The sequence below is a fragment of the Poecilia mexicana genome, unplaced genomic scaffold (genome assembly GCF_051168715.1).
Source record: "Poecilia mexicana isolate PSO_F unplaced genomic scaffold, ASM5116871v1 scaffold_21, whole genome shotgun sequence".
NCBI lineage: Eukaryota > Metazoa > Chordata > Actinopteri > Cyprinodontiformes > Poeciliidae > Poecilia > Poecilia mexicana.
This window is the reverse complement of record NW_028263390.1, coordinates 19,747,384-19,761,170: the sequence shown is the minus strand read 5'-3', so window position 1 is coordinate 19,761,170 and position 13,787 is coordinate 19,747,384. Positions and strand designations below refer to the sequence as shown.

Here is a 13,787-nt window from a genome sequence, read left to right as displayed (position 1 = left end):
GCCCAATAGAGGAGTTCAGGTGTGAATTTCCGGCTGGTTTCTATAACATACCGCTGTTAGATTACACTGGTCAGCTAGCATTGAGAGCTACCAAAAGGATAATTAATTAATTAATCCAAAATTGACAGATTTAATGATAATTTTATTTTCTTAACATTTGTTTTTCTCCTTTATCAAGAAGGACGACTATTTTTTCATAACATAAAGGGGAAAAAAATTTATCAAATGCTGAATAAAAACAACCCCTGATAAATTACATTTTAACATTAATTTGTGTCAGCTGTATTAAATATTGTCTGAATAAACACAAAATTGTGGTTCTCACGTTATTATTCTTCAAATGTAACAAAACAGGAACCTCTTAGGTTGCTGAACAGAAAAATAAAAGCTGAAAAGAATAAAATGTGAAACACTTAGCCCATGAACAGATATATTTATACAAAAGTACTGACTATAGTTGCTCTTGAAGGAATGTTAAATCTTCACTCCATCAGACATCAAAATCAACCTTGCTTATTGGTATTATGCTTTTTCTCTATCACGTAGCAATTTTTCACTTCGTCACAACCTCACCTTTAGTAGAGTAGCTTGTCCAGTGTTTATATTTCAAAACAGAACCGCATAAAGTGCGGATTTTTCTTCCAACACCGGACTCTGTTTTAACCGTTCCTCTTCTCCTTTCTGCGGTCACTCCGCCATCTTTGTTTCTGTATCAACGCTTCTGGTATCAAGGATGACCAGCAGCGCCCCCTGCTAGAAGGAGGCCAAACTGCAACACCAAAAGAGCGTCTAAGCCAGGGGCGGTTTAGACAACTTTTAGATGCATCTCTACTTCAACACACCTGAGTCAAATAATGAGGTCGTTAGCAGGACTCAGGAAAACATGACTCCGGGTTAGGGGTGATGTTTTATTTTCGGGGACCGTCTGCAACCTTTACAACCCAAAAAGCCATTTCAGCCTCAAATGTTATTCTTTTGTGAAAAAACCATTTAAGGATTTTTAAAAGAATCACCAATTTATTTTTGTTCTTAGGTTTTAAAACAAAGAAAAACAGAAACATTTACAGAAAGAATATTGATAAATTTTTCTCTATGGTATTTTTGATATTTGATATATAAAACTGCTCTTCTTTAAACACTGCTTTGTCTAGTTTTCCAGCTGCACTGCTGCTCACAGGCGTTCACTTTAGAGAATTGTAAAATCTGCACTGCAGATTGTTGGATATCTACATTACTCCCTGGATGCTCCTCAAAAGTAAAAACATGTTGAAGGACTACTCTCACCCTCTTTTACTGTGCAGAAATGTGTCTTACATAAAATACTTCTGTATGTCTGGTTTCCCCCACTTATTCTATTCTAATCTGAATCATGTAAGCGTCACAAAATAAGCAAAAACAGAAGAAATCTGTTAGCAGGTAAATACTTTTCAACTGTTTCAATTATCGCTGGAGTTCTGGAATTCAAAATGTAGCAAAATTATTTTAGTACTGTCTCATGTGTGAACCAGGAAACATTTAAATGTATTTACACTATATGGCCAATAGGGGGAGTTAGAGGCCCAGTTCTTACCTTTGGTAGAATCTGTTTCAGTGAGCATTAACGGAAATAAACTTTTCATATAAGAAAATGTTTAATACACATTTAAAGAAATAAATAAATGCTTTATTATGAAGAGAAATATGAGAGTTATCAGATTTCCAAGAAGATAAATTGTATTTATGACAATTTTGTATTTTATCCTTTCGAATAAACAGCCTAAAGTGAATGCACATTATTTTATTTAGAATTTGTGAATCCATATTAAACAGGTGAAAACATTTTAAAATAATTTATCCAACTAGAATTAGTCTTCAGTTTTTTCATTGTTAGATTGAATTGTGTAGGTTACATGCTTTCCATATGTGTAAGTTCTGTATAATTATAATATATTTACTAATTAAATTATTTAAAAACCTAAAATCTATATATTCCTTCCTCCGAATCTTTAAAATGCATGCCAGCACAAGCAGATATAAGTAAAGTAATTTGGAGATTAAAATAAAGCTGAAATTAATCCACAACAAAAAAGGTTACAAGTAATGAAACAAACTTCCACCATAGGAAATATTTTAACTTAGAGTGCGTTCACACTGCAGCCTGGAGTGACTCAATTCCGATTTTTTGGCAATTCCGATTTTTTTTGCCGGGGCGTTCACACTGCCAGTAAATGCGACCTGTATGCGTTCTGCAGGCAAACGACCTGAAAGTGTCCCGCATGCGCAGTAGAGGGCGTAATAGCGTCAGCATTCTCAGTGTTCTGCCAACCGCCATAAAAAGAAGAAGTGCTCAGTGTTTGAGGAAGTAAACATGGAGGCTAACGGTGGAGCTTAGCTTACATATTTGAAGTTGTTATCCGGCCAGAGCAGCATATTAACAACTTAATCCTCATATTATCCGTTATGGTTGTTATTTTTCTTCCCACTTGCGCATATCAGGACGCAGAATAGTGAGATTTGTTGAGGATCAGTGACATTCAGTTCGGATGAAGGCGACCTGGACGTTAGGTCGCATTTGAATCGGATACAAATCGGATATGGGTCACATTCGAAAAAGAATCCGACCTGTGCTGTTCACACTGCCATGAAAAGATCGGATACAGGTCGCATTATGTCAAAAAAATCGGAATTGAGTCGCTTCAGGCTGCAGTGTGAACGCACCCTATGTTGACAACTAAGCTAAAGCCAATGCCTATCAGCGAGCAGGGGGCGGGACATTACGCGGGTGACGTCACAAAGGAAAACCGCCACTTCAAACTTCTGGGTTGCCATGGCAATAAGAAACAAATGGCAAGTAACTCCCAGTTACACAAGCTGTTCCTTTCGCTCAGGCTCAGCAGCGCACACTCTGTGTGTGTAGCTGTGTGGACGGAAGGAAAGCTGGTTGTTCTTTCGTGATAGAGTTCGTTTCTCCTTTGCTCTGTTTTTATCACTGTCTTTATCGACCGGGACTGAGTGCAAATAATGGCGGCGACTGTCGAAGAAAATCCCAAAGTCTTTGCACTTACGGAAAGAATCGGGAAAGCGCTGTACGTGGCCAAGGTAGTGCTACGACAAAGCTACATACTGAAAAAAGAATTCGTGAGTTTCCGCCGCTCTCTTTCTCTGTCTCTCGCTGGTGTTATAGACATTTAGCTAATGGGTTAACTATCCGTTATATGACAGTTAGCTAACTGTTTCAGGCCAGGGACAAACCGCATATGACGTCCCGTTATACATATATGTACACATAACAATGTGCGGTTTGTCCCTGTGCTAAAACGGTTAGTTACCTGTCGTATTGCCGTTTTTGGGTTTTACTGCAGACACTGAACATAAGAAAGGTGAACTTCAGGGTGTGAAATGTAATCATGTTAAAAGACATTATGCTTCACTGTATCCATGTTCTCCCTGCTAAATGGATTTTTAGCAATTTTCCTGTATGGGGGGTTCATTCATTACCAGAAAACATTTTAATCAATCAGGCAATAGTCAGCTGTATTTCCACATTGTGTTTACATTTAAACCAAAATAATACATTATTTAAAATATAATTATACATATTTTAAAACAAAAATATACAAAATATGATATTATTTAAAACAAAAACAATTCTTTGTTTTAAATTAAATTTATCATGTAAATAGGGGCTGCGTCCTTCCTAACCAGCCTGTTTAGTAGGCTGGTTACATCATAGCACTGCGACAAGGCCTGTCCAAATTTGAAGGCTCAAACAAATGCGTCCTTCTTTTCCCCCAAATTTGAATGATGGGTCCGGTGTATCCTTCATGGCACACCATATCCTATAATTAATTTTTACAATGTTTTTAGGAGGGAAAATGTAGCTCTGTGATGGCGCGTTCACACTGAACACGATTCGCGCATCAAAAACGCGTTTAAGATAACAGATTTAAGTCAGTCTTACTCAAATCATTTAGTTTACTTCAAAAAACGGTAAATGAACTGAACTTTTATCCTCCTGACTACTTTTTCCTGGTATCCTCCTGACTACCAGGAAAAAAAAAAATTGTCCAATCACCATTTTTTTAAATCCCACATTCTTTGTAAGGTAATAGAAGGTTTTATGCACTTACTTTGTCTCTTCCCATAAAATGTGTTACTGATGAACGCCATTTTTATTAATTAGAAAAAGGTATACAAGTCCCACCCCTTCACATGTGGTATCATTGAAAAGCCCTAAATGTCCTCTCCAGATACCAAAAGGAATTAATTCAGTAGAATGCAGGGGGTGGGAGATATTCAAGTTTAGAAATGTCCTCTACAGAGGACAAAAATGAACTACTGGTAGTCAGGAGGATTAGCGCTTTTCCAGTTATTTTGACCACTCAAAGCACTTTACACTAGAGTCACACTCACACATTTATTATACACAGAGATGCAGATTGGTTAAGTCCTTTGCCCAGTGCACATCAACAGGAAGCTGGAATTGAACCTACAACCTTCCGATAACAAAACAACTACTCTACCCACAGAGCCACGGTCGTTTACCAGGGAATCTGTCCCTGGTAAGCTTGAGTCCTGGTGTCAGACGTGGGCTACAAATATGGTATTGAACTTAATTATTTCAAGTAAAGTCAAAGTAAAAAGATCATTTAAGGAAAAGATCTGTAACTTTTAAATTAGAGAGGACACTATAAAAAGAGTATTATTTAAACTAAAATATTTATTTTGGAACTACTTAGAAGTCTGAGTTGACTTTCTGTAGAATCAAGTCAAAGAGATTTTAAATGTTTATTAGAACAAAATAAGTGATTTGAGTAAGAATGACTTAAATTTGTCATGTTAAACCCCCTTATGAATTAAATTATAAAAACTTAGCAAATTGAGTTGGATGATCATAATAAATTGGGTTGGTCAGACGTAGGATATGAAACTGGCATTGAACTCAATTGTTTTAAGTAAAGTCAAAGTTCCTTTAGGTTAAAGATTTGTAAGATTTGAGTTAAATGAATACAAAAAAAGTAAGTTGTCATAGCAAAAGCAAAAGAATTAAGTGAAATTAATGTAAATAAGTCCATAAAATGAACTGCAGCCCAAATACAGTTTTAAGAGTGTAACAGAGGCTTAAATGTCATCCGCATTTATGTTCAGTTTCTATTGAACAAGAAATCGTGACAGATAACGGCACGATGTGTGTTGAAGTCACTGCCTTTTTTCCTCTCTCCCTTTTACTTTGAACACTGGCGGATGAAATATTGAGAGCGTTTGTTTTATTTACTGAAATCAATAGAAAGTGGCTATTGGGCGTGTGTTTGAATTTACCAGACAATTCAGAGGTTTTGTGAGTTTCACAAGCTGGCTAGGCGCTGACGAGGGCCGCACTCAGCGCTGTTTTGTCTCCTTTGAGCCCAGTTTGATGACCTGGGGCCTCATGTACAAAATGTGCATATGCACAAGAAAAATGCGGCACCATATTTTACGCGCAAGTCAGCATGTGTAAAAATGAACGTGGCGTGAAAGTTTGGGTAAACATACACAAACTTTCACCCTAAATATATAGTAATAATAATTATTATGTATTTTAAAAAGTGCTTTCAGGGCACATAAAGTCACCTCACAAAAAATTTCAATTATAGAAATGTGCTGTACACCTTAGAATCAAAATAACAGATTTCTTTTTGGGAAACAGCCTTTACTACCAAAGTGAAGAATAATACAGAAATCATGGCTAAAAAACTAACTTCGGCTCAGTTTTTTTCCTTTGCTGCTCTCTGCTTCACACTGTCACGGTTGCTAGACAACATGAGTTATGCTATTCGCAGCTTTTCTCAACCAGTCGTAGTTTATTCACGGCCTTTGAAAGACCCATACCTATGTACGTATGTAGATTGGGTTCTTCGAAGGATGCAGACCCTGAATTTGGACACGGCTAATGTCTGCTTTGTTTTTGTTTTTTCTTAGGTTAGAAAGCATGCAAATGTGCATGATAGTGTGGATCACCCTTCCCTGGTGCCTATGGATTTGTCCGTGCGAACCGTTGCCACTGAAGATAATGTTGAGGAACATCTGAAACAGCTGCACACGGCTATGCGACACTGTCTGGGGCTGCTCGTCTGTTACATCGAGAAGGATGAGCATGACCATGGCAAGAAGACAGATTTAATTGGAATGAGCAGATCCTTTGTCCGAGTACAGTTGCAGCAATTGATCAATGACACCAAAGACTTGATGACCGGCGATGGGCCACATCTGGAGACGACTCCACATACACATGAGCAGTGTACTGCGGTAAAGTATAAACAGTAAAATCCTAATTGGGATTCAGTCCACTTGTCAGAGGTTCCTCTAAATTCATTCAAACTCAGTTTTAGATGTCACTTGTCACTCATAACATGAGCTCAGAGGTAAATCCACCCATCTCTGCTCATTTCAGGTTTATTTGTAAACAATGAACACATTTTCACTTCACAGTCATGTGTTTGCTTGTTGGTATAAAATCCCCCCAAAATACATAGATGTTTATGGTTTTAAGCAGATAAAAATGTCAACAAAGGCACTGAACCTCATCCATCCATCCGTCCATCCGTTTTATAACACCTTTGTCCCTTAGTGGGGTCGGCAGTGCTGGTGCCTATCTCCAGCTAATGTTCCGGGCGAGAGGCGGGTCACCCTGGAGAGGTCGCCAGTCTGTCGCAGACTGAATCTCAAGCTTTTAGGCTCAGAGACCTTTGAGTTATTTTGACACTGTCCCTTTATATTTTTCTTTTTTAAACAAATGGTATAGATTTACGGAGCAGATGACTGGGTACATTTCTTCATCAGGGATCTTAAGCATATCTAAAATTGAAATTAACCAGCGTACCCCAAGCTTGCTGCTGTTCTTCACCAGTGAAACCAAGTGTGACTGAAATCAGGTCACAGACAGAGTCCACCAGGATCCATCCTAGTTAGGCCTGAGCAACAAAGCCTATTGAAATTGTAGGATTTCTTCTTATTATTTTTCTGTCAAAAGACGCAGCTTTTTGGAGCCTTTAACATACTCAAAACTCACAAACTTCAATCAAAATTGTCCCCCAAATTTTTAGATTCCAGTGGAATCGCAAGTGAGCGTTTCCAAACTGCTCCCATGTTTCATGTCTCGGTGTGTCATGTTTCGGTGAGTTTCGGTGAGTCTCGGTGTGTCATGTTTCGGTGAGTTTCGGTGAGTCTCGGTGTGTCATGTCTCGGTGTGTCATGTTTCGGTGAGTTTCGGTGAGTCTCGGTGTGTCATGTCTCGGTGTGTCATGTTTCGGTGAGTTTCGGTGAGTCTCGGTGTGTCATGTCTCGGTGTGTCATGTCTCGGTGTGTCATGTCTCGGTGTGTCATGTCTCGGTGAGTTTCGGTGAGTCTCGGTGTGTCATGTTTCGGTGAGTTTCGGTGAGTCTCGGTGTGTCATGTCTCGGTGTGTCATGTTTCGGTGTGTCATGTTTCGGTGAGTCTCGGTGTGTCATGTCTCGGTGTGTCATGTTTCGGTGTGTCATGTTTCGGTGAGTTTCGGTGAGTCTCGGTGTGTCATGTCTCGGTGTGTCATGTCTCGGTGTGTCATGTTTCGGTGAGTTTCGGTGAGTCTCGGTGTGTCATGTCTCGGTGTGTCATGTCTCGGTGTGTCATGTTTCGGTGTGTCATGTTTCGGTGAGTTTCGGTGAGTCTTGGTGTGTCATGTCTCGGTGAGTTTCGGTGAGTCTCGGTGTGTCATGTCTCGGTGAGTTTCGGTGAGTCTCGGTGTGTCATGTCTCGGTGTGTCATGTCTCGGTGAGTTTCGGTGTGTCATGTCTCAGTGTGTCATGTCTCGGTGAGTCTCGGTGTGTCATGTCTCAGTGTGTCATGTCTCGGTGAGTCTCGGTGTGTCATGTCTCGGTGTGTCATGTCTCGGTGAGTTTCGGTGTGTCATGTCTCAGTGTGTCATGTCTCGGTGAGTCTCGGTGTGTCATGTCTCGGTGTGTCATGTCTCGGTGAGTCTCGGTGTGTCATGTCTCAGTGTGTCATGTCTCGGTGAGTCTCGGTGTGTCATGTCTCGGTGTGTCATGTCTCGGTGAGTCTCGGTGTGTCATGTCTCAGTGTGTCATGTCTCGGTGAGTTTCGGTGAGTCTCGGTGTGTCATGTCTCGGTGTGTCATGTTTCGGTGTGTCATGTTTCGGTGTGTCATGTTTCGGTGAGTTTCGGTGAGTCTCGGTGTGTCATGTCTCGGTGTGTCATGTCTCGGTGTGTCATGTTTCGGTGTGTCATGTTTCGGTGAGTTTCGGTGAGTCTTGGTGTGTCATGTCTCGGTGAGTTTCGGTGAGTCTCGGTGTGTCATGTCTCGGTGAGTTTCGGTGAGTCTCGGTGTGTCATGTCTCGGTGAGTTTCGGTGAGTCTCGGTGTGTCATGTCTCGGTGTGTCATGTCTCGGTGAGTTTCGGTGAGTCTCGGTGTGTCATGTCTCGGTGTGTCATGTCTCGGTGTGTCATGTTTCGGTGTGTCATGTTTCGGTGAGTTTCGGTGAGTCTTGGTGTGTCATGTCTCGGTGAGTTTCGGTGAGTCTCGGTGTGTCATGTCTCGGTGAGTTTCGGTGAGTCTCGGTGTGTCATGTCTCGGTGAGTTTCGGTGAGTCTCGGTGTGTCATGTCTCGGTGTGTCATGTCTCGGTGAGTTTCGGTGTGTCATGTCTCAGTGTGTCATGTCTCGGTGAGTCTCGGTGTGTCATGTCTCGGTGTGTCATGTCTCGGTGAGTCTCGGTGTGTCATGTCTCGGTGTGTCATGTCTCGGTGAGTTTCGGTGTGTCATGTCTCAGTGTGTCATGTCTCGGTGAGTCTCGGTGTGTCATGTCTCGGTGTGTCATGTCTCGGTGAGTCTCGGTGTGTCATGTCTCAGTGTGTCATGTCTCGGTGAGTTTCGGTGAGTCTCGGTGTGTCATGTCTCGGTGTGTCATGTTTCGGTGTGTCATGTTTCGGTGAGTTTCGGTGAGTCTCGGTGTGTCATGTCTCGGTGTGTCATGTCTCGGTGTGTCATGTTTCGGTGTGTCATGTTTCGGTGAGTTTCGGTGAGTCTTGGTGTGTCATGTCTCGGTGAGTTTCGGTGAGTCTCGGTGTGTCATGTCTCGGTGAGTTTCGGTGAGTCTCGGTGTGTCATGTCTCGGTGTGTCATGTCTCGGTGAGTTTCGGTGAGTCTCGGTGTGTCATGTCTCGGTGAGTTTCGGTGAGTCTCGGTGTGTCATGTCTCGGTGAGTTTCGGTGAGTCTCGGTGTGTCATGTCTCGGTGAGTTTCGGTGAGTCTCGGTGTGTCATGTCTCGGTGTGTCATGTTTCGGTGTGTCATGTTTCGGTGTGTCATGTTTCGGTGAGTTTCGGTGAGTCTCGGTGTGTCATGTCTCGGTGTGTCATGTCTCGGTGTGTCATGTTTCGGTGTGTCATGTTTCGGTGAGTTTCGGTGAGTCTTGGTGTGTCATGTCTCGGTGAGTTTCGGTGAGTCTCGGTGTGTCATGTCTCGGTGAGTTTCGGTGAGTCTCGGTGTGTCATGTCTCGGTGAGTTTCGGTGAGTCTCGGTGTGTCATGTCTCGGTGTGTCATGTCTCGGTGAGTTTCGGTGAGTCTCGGTGTGTCATGTCTCGGTGAGTTTCGGTGAGTCTCGGTGTGTCATGTCTCGGTGTGTCATGTCTCGGTGAGTTTCGGTGAGTCTCGGTGTGTCATGTCTCAGTGTGTCATGTCTCGGTGAGTTTCGGTGAGTCTCGGTGTGTCATGTCTCGGTGTGTCATGTTTCGGTGTGTCATGTTTCGGTGTGTCATGTTTCGGTGAGTTTCGGTGAGTCTCGGTGTGTCATGTCTCGGTGTGTCATGTCTCGGTGAGTTTCGGTGAGTCTCGGTGTGTCATGTCTCGGTGTGTCATGTCTCGGTGTGCCTCGGTGAGTTTCAGCTCCTTCCAGTTTGTCATTGTCCACAGGAAATGTCTGTGTGACTGCCGTACGTTTTCATGGCAGGTGAAAAGTTTGTGTATATTTTTATGAAAACATTCACGCCAACTCATTTTTATATATTTATACACTTGTGCGTATAATATGGCGCCACACATTATTTGTGCATATGCACACTTTATACATGAGGCCCCATGAAATTTACAACAGAATGGCTGAATAACAAGACCTCTGCTAAGAGTTATGATCGCTAACCTTAATGAATCTACCATGATCTGAGACTGAAAGTTATACAGAAAGTCTTCAAGTTACTGCTGCTGACAAAGGTTTTACAAGCTGTTAAATCATAGGATTTTACTTAATTTATGAATAAAAATATTTTCTAATGTGTCTCTTCATTGATTAATAATAATCATATTAAATTCACTGTAAGCATTATACTCTGATGTGATTTGATTAAAAAAAACAAAAAAACGAGACATCTTCACAGCTGACTCTACAGTGTGTTGATATAACCCACAGCTTATGTTACCCGAATTCACAACAGGATGATATTCAGTATTTTTTTAAATCTCCCAAACACAGACTGATTCCCTTGCACTGTCTCTTCCTGCTGACATGTGATGCTCTGTTTTTCTCCTCTGTCTAGGATGCACGTGCTCAAATGTCCGGCTTTGACTTTTTAATTTTCACCTATCGCTTGCTGGATGAGCTCCCCACCTGGATCCAGCTTGTTGTAAGGAACCTGATGGTTTTCCGCCAAAAGCAGGAGAAGGCTGAAATTAATGCAATCTCTGAATAATAAACTAACCCGTGCAGCACTGCCAGCCCGCTTCTTCAAATTTTTCCTATTTTGTGAGGGTTTCGTTTTGTGTGTGTCAACTTAGTTCCTGTGTTGTCTCGGCTGCCCCTGATTGCTCCCAGCTGTGTCTTGTTCCCTGATTACCCCTTGTGTATTTAATCCCACCTGTGCCCAGGGGCGCAGTATAACGGAAAGTTAGGATAATTTCAAGGGCCGCTGACCGACTGGCCCCTCCCACAAAAAATTACCTTTTTTTTTCTTGTAGAAATAGAAAACAGATTGGGGGCCCTGTTAATTACAAAATTAATTATATAATGTTTTTAAAATTGTTTTAGGAGTAAAAATTAAATGTTACCACTCCCAGACCAAAGAGCACACATTTCATCCAGAACCTCCTCTGGTTCTGGATGAAATGGTTTGTTCCTGCTTGGCGTCTTGACGGTGACGGTCTCCAGCATGCTGCCAAGAAAAATAATAAAGTCAGGTTTTCAAAAAGAGAGAAAAAAGACAAGAGTGTCTATTTGCAACCCAGTTTTTCTCCAAGAGAAGTGGGTAGACTGAGATTATCAAACATTCAGCATACCTAGCTTAGCTACAGACTACTGTTTGCCTCCATTTCACTAGCATTTAAAGAACGAAGGAAAGAATTTAACAACATATTCATATATTTAACTTGTCCTTGTACCTTTTACCACACTTAACAGACAAATCAGACAGCAGCAGCTGTAACCTTTAACCCCTGTTCCAGTGAAAAACATGAGCAACACGGTGTTCAGTCTATGTGGATTTTTCCTTTCTCTACTCTTTTTACAGTTACGCAACAAAAACAATTTATTTATTCAAACAGTCTTTATAAAATCTTCCATTAGCACACTTGGCAGTGAGTGAAGGAGGTTGATTGACAGCACTAAGGTCGTCCTCCTGGTTCTGATTGGTTGTTTTTGGTCAGAACGGTGCATTACTTTAGACAGGAGCAGCAGATCAGGGAGGAGGTGGATTGATCTTTTCACAAATTATCTGTTTTACAGCGAAGTGTCACAACCTGGTGACAGCTTTAACAAAATGTAAAAACATGTTGAAGGACTACTCTCACCCTCTTTTACTGTGCAGAAATGTGTCTTACATAAAATACTTCTGTATGTCTGGTTTCCCCCACTTATTCTATTCTAATCTGAATCATGTAAGCGTCACAAAATAAGCAAAAACAGAAGAAATCTGTTAGCAGGTAAATACTTTTCAACTGTTTCAATTATCGCTGGAGTCCTGGAATTCAAAATGTAGCAAAATTATTTTAGTACTGTCTCATGTGTGAACCAGGAAACATTTAAATGTATTTACACTATATGGCCAGTAGGGGGAGCTAGAGGCCCAGTTCTTACCTTTGGTAGAATCTGTTTCAGTGAGCATTAACGGAAATAAACTTTTCATATAAGAAAATGTTTAATACACATATAAAGAAACAAATAAATGCTTTATTATGAAGAGAAATATGAGAGTTATCAGATTTCCAAGGAGATAAATTGTATTTATGGCAATTTTGTATTTTATCCTTCTGAATAAACAGCCTAAAGTGAATGCACATTATTTCATTTAGAATTTGTGAATCCATATTAAACAGATGAAAACATTTTAAAATAATTTATGCAACTAGAATTAGTCTTCAGTTTTTTCATTGTTAGATTGAATTATGTAGGTTACATGCTTTCCATATGTGTAAGTTCTGTAAAATTATAATATACTCGTACAGTATTTACTAATTAAATTATTTTAAAATCTATATATTCCGTCCTCTGAATCTTTAAGGTGACTGTCAGTACTTGCAGATATAAATAAAGTATGTTAGAAATTAAAGTAAAGCTGAAATTAATCCAAAACAAAAAGGGAAATAAATAATGAAACAAACTTCCAGGAAAATGTTTTATTTAAATTATTTTTGTTTAAATCAGAGCAAAAATAATTTAACAAAGTCTGGAAAACATAATTCTTTTAGGTTTCATTAATTCCCTGCAGGAGCAGTGCTTCAGTCTAATCTATTTGTTGCATTTTCTTTTGCTGCTTTTATCCATTAGTTAATGCATAAGTCTCAGTTCAAGTGTTCATAACTGGATCCTAGAAGATGGATTTGAATTGTTTTGCTTCCTAACATCCGAAAAAGAGCAAACAAACCCACAGTAAGCTGAAATAAAATGATCTGCCGGGAATACATGAGCACCAGTGAACTACATCGACACACAAAACCCCCACATCATTCCCATCCACGTTCCAGCACCCTGCACCAGCCGGTTACCATGGAAACAGGCCCAGTATCCACCTCCTCCGCCGTTATTCCCTCACTTCCTGATTGTCTTCGAATCCCCACATCTGTCCATCCCCCTCTCCGTCTTCCATCGGTGTCCCATGCTCCCCCACAACCTAAAAACATGTTTGAGGAACATTTCCCAACAATCACCATGAAGTGGAGCAGATTGAGGTGGTGTTTATGTGTTGAAAATATGTTGTTGTTTTTTATTTCTGATTATGCAAAACAAGCCCAGTCCTCCGTATGCTGCAGGCTGGTCTAAAATTCATCTCATAATTTATGTATATGTGGAGGGAATACAAATGAGTAATGTTGGTGCATTACAGAGCAGGTTAAAATGCAAACAGAAATCACTAAATGGGGATTTTCTCTGCTTTTTCAACCTTAAATAATAAATAATATACAATACCAACATCTAAAATAAATGTTCCCATTTCAATGAAGGACAACATTTCAGTTGAAATCCAAATTTTTTGTCCAAAATTGTCAGCTCAAAAGATAATTTTTGGCCCTTGAACAAAGCACTTCTGTAAAATCTACAGAAGTGCTTTGCATTAAAAAAAAAAAAAAAACAAACAAACAAACAAACATAGGCACCTTATCTCATAATTAAGAGAGCTGGATTTTATTTTTAAATTAAGATAAACATATCTGGTAAATACAAGAAAAAAAATCTCATAATTGCAAGAAAAGAGCTCATAATTATGCAATAAAATGCCATAACTACAAGAAAATATCTCATAATTACAGTAAAAGATTTTTTGTAATTAAGCGGTAGGATGTCAAAAAG

At 40.2% G+C, this 13,787-nt stretch overlaps 1 long non-coding RNA gene across 1 annotated transcript; it reads left to right on the top strand.

Moving 5' to 3' along the window:
* The first annotated feature begins 5,954 nt into the window (after positions 1 to 5,954).
* On the top strand, positions 5,955 to 10,723 carry LOC148153078 (uncharacterized). Its single transcript, XR_015761806.1, has 2 exons — positions 5,955 to 6,264; positions 10,546 to 10,723. It is a non-coding gene; the product is annotated as an uncharacterized LOC148153078 (long non-coding RNA).
* Positions 10,724 to 13,787: the final 3,064 nt, after the last annotated feature.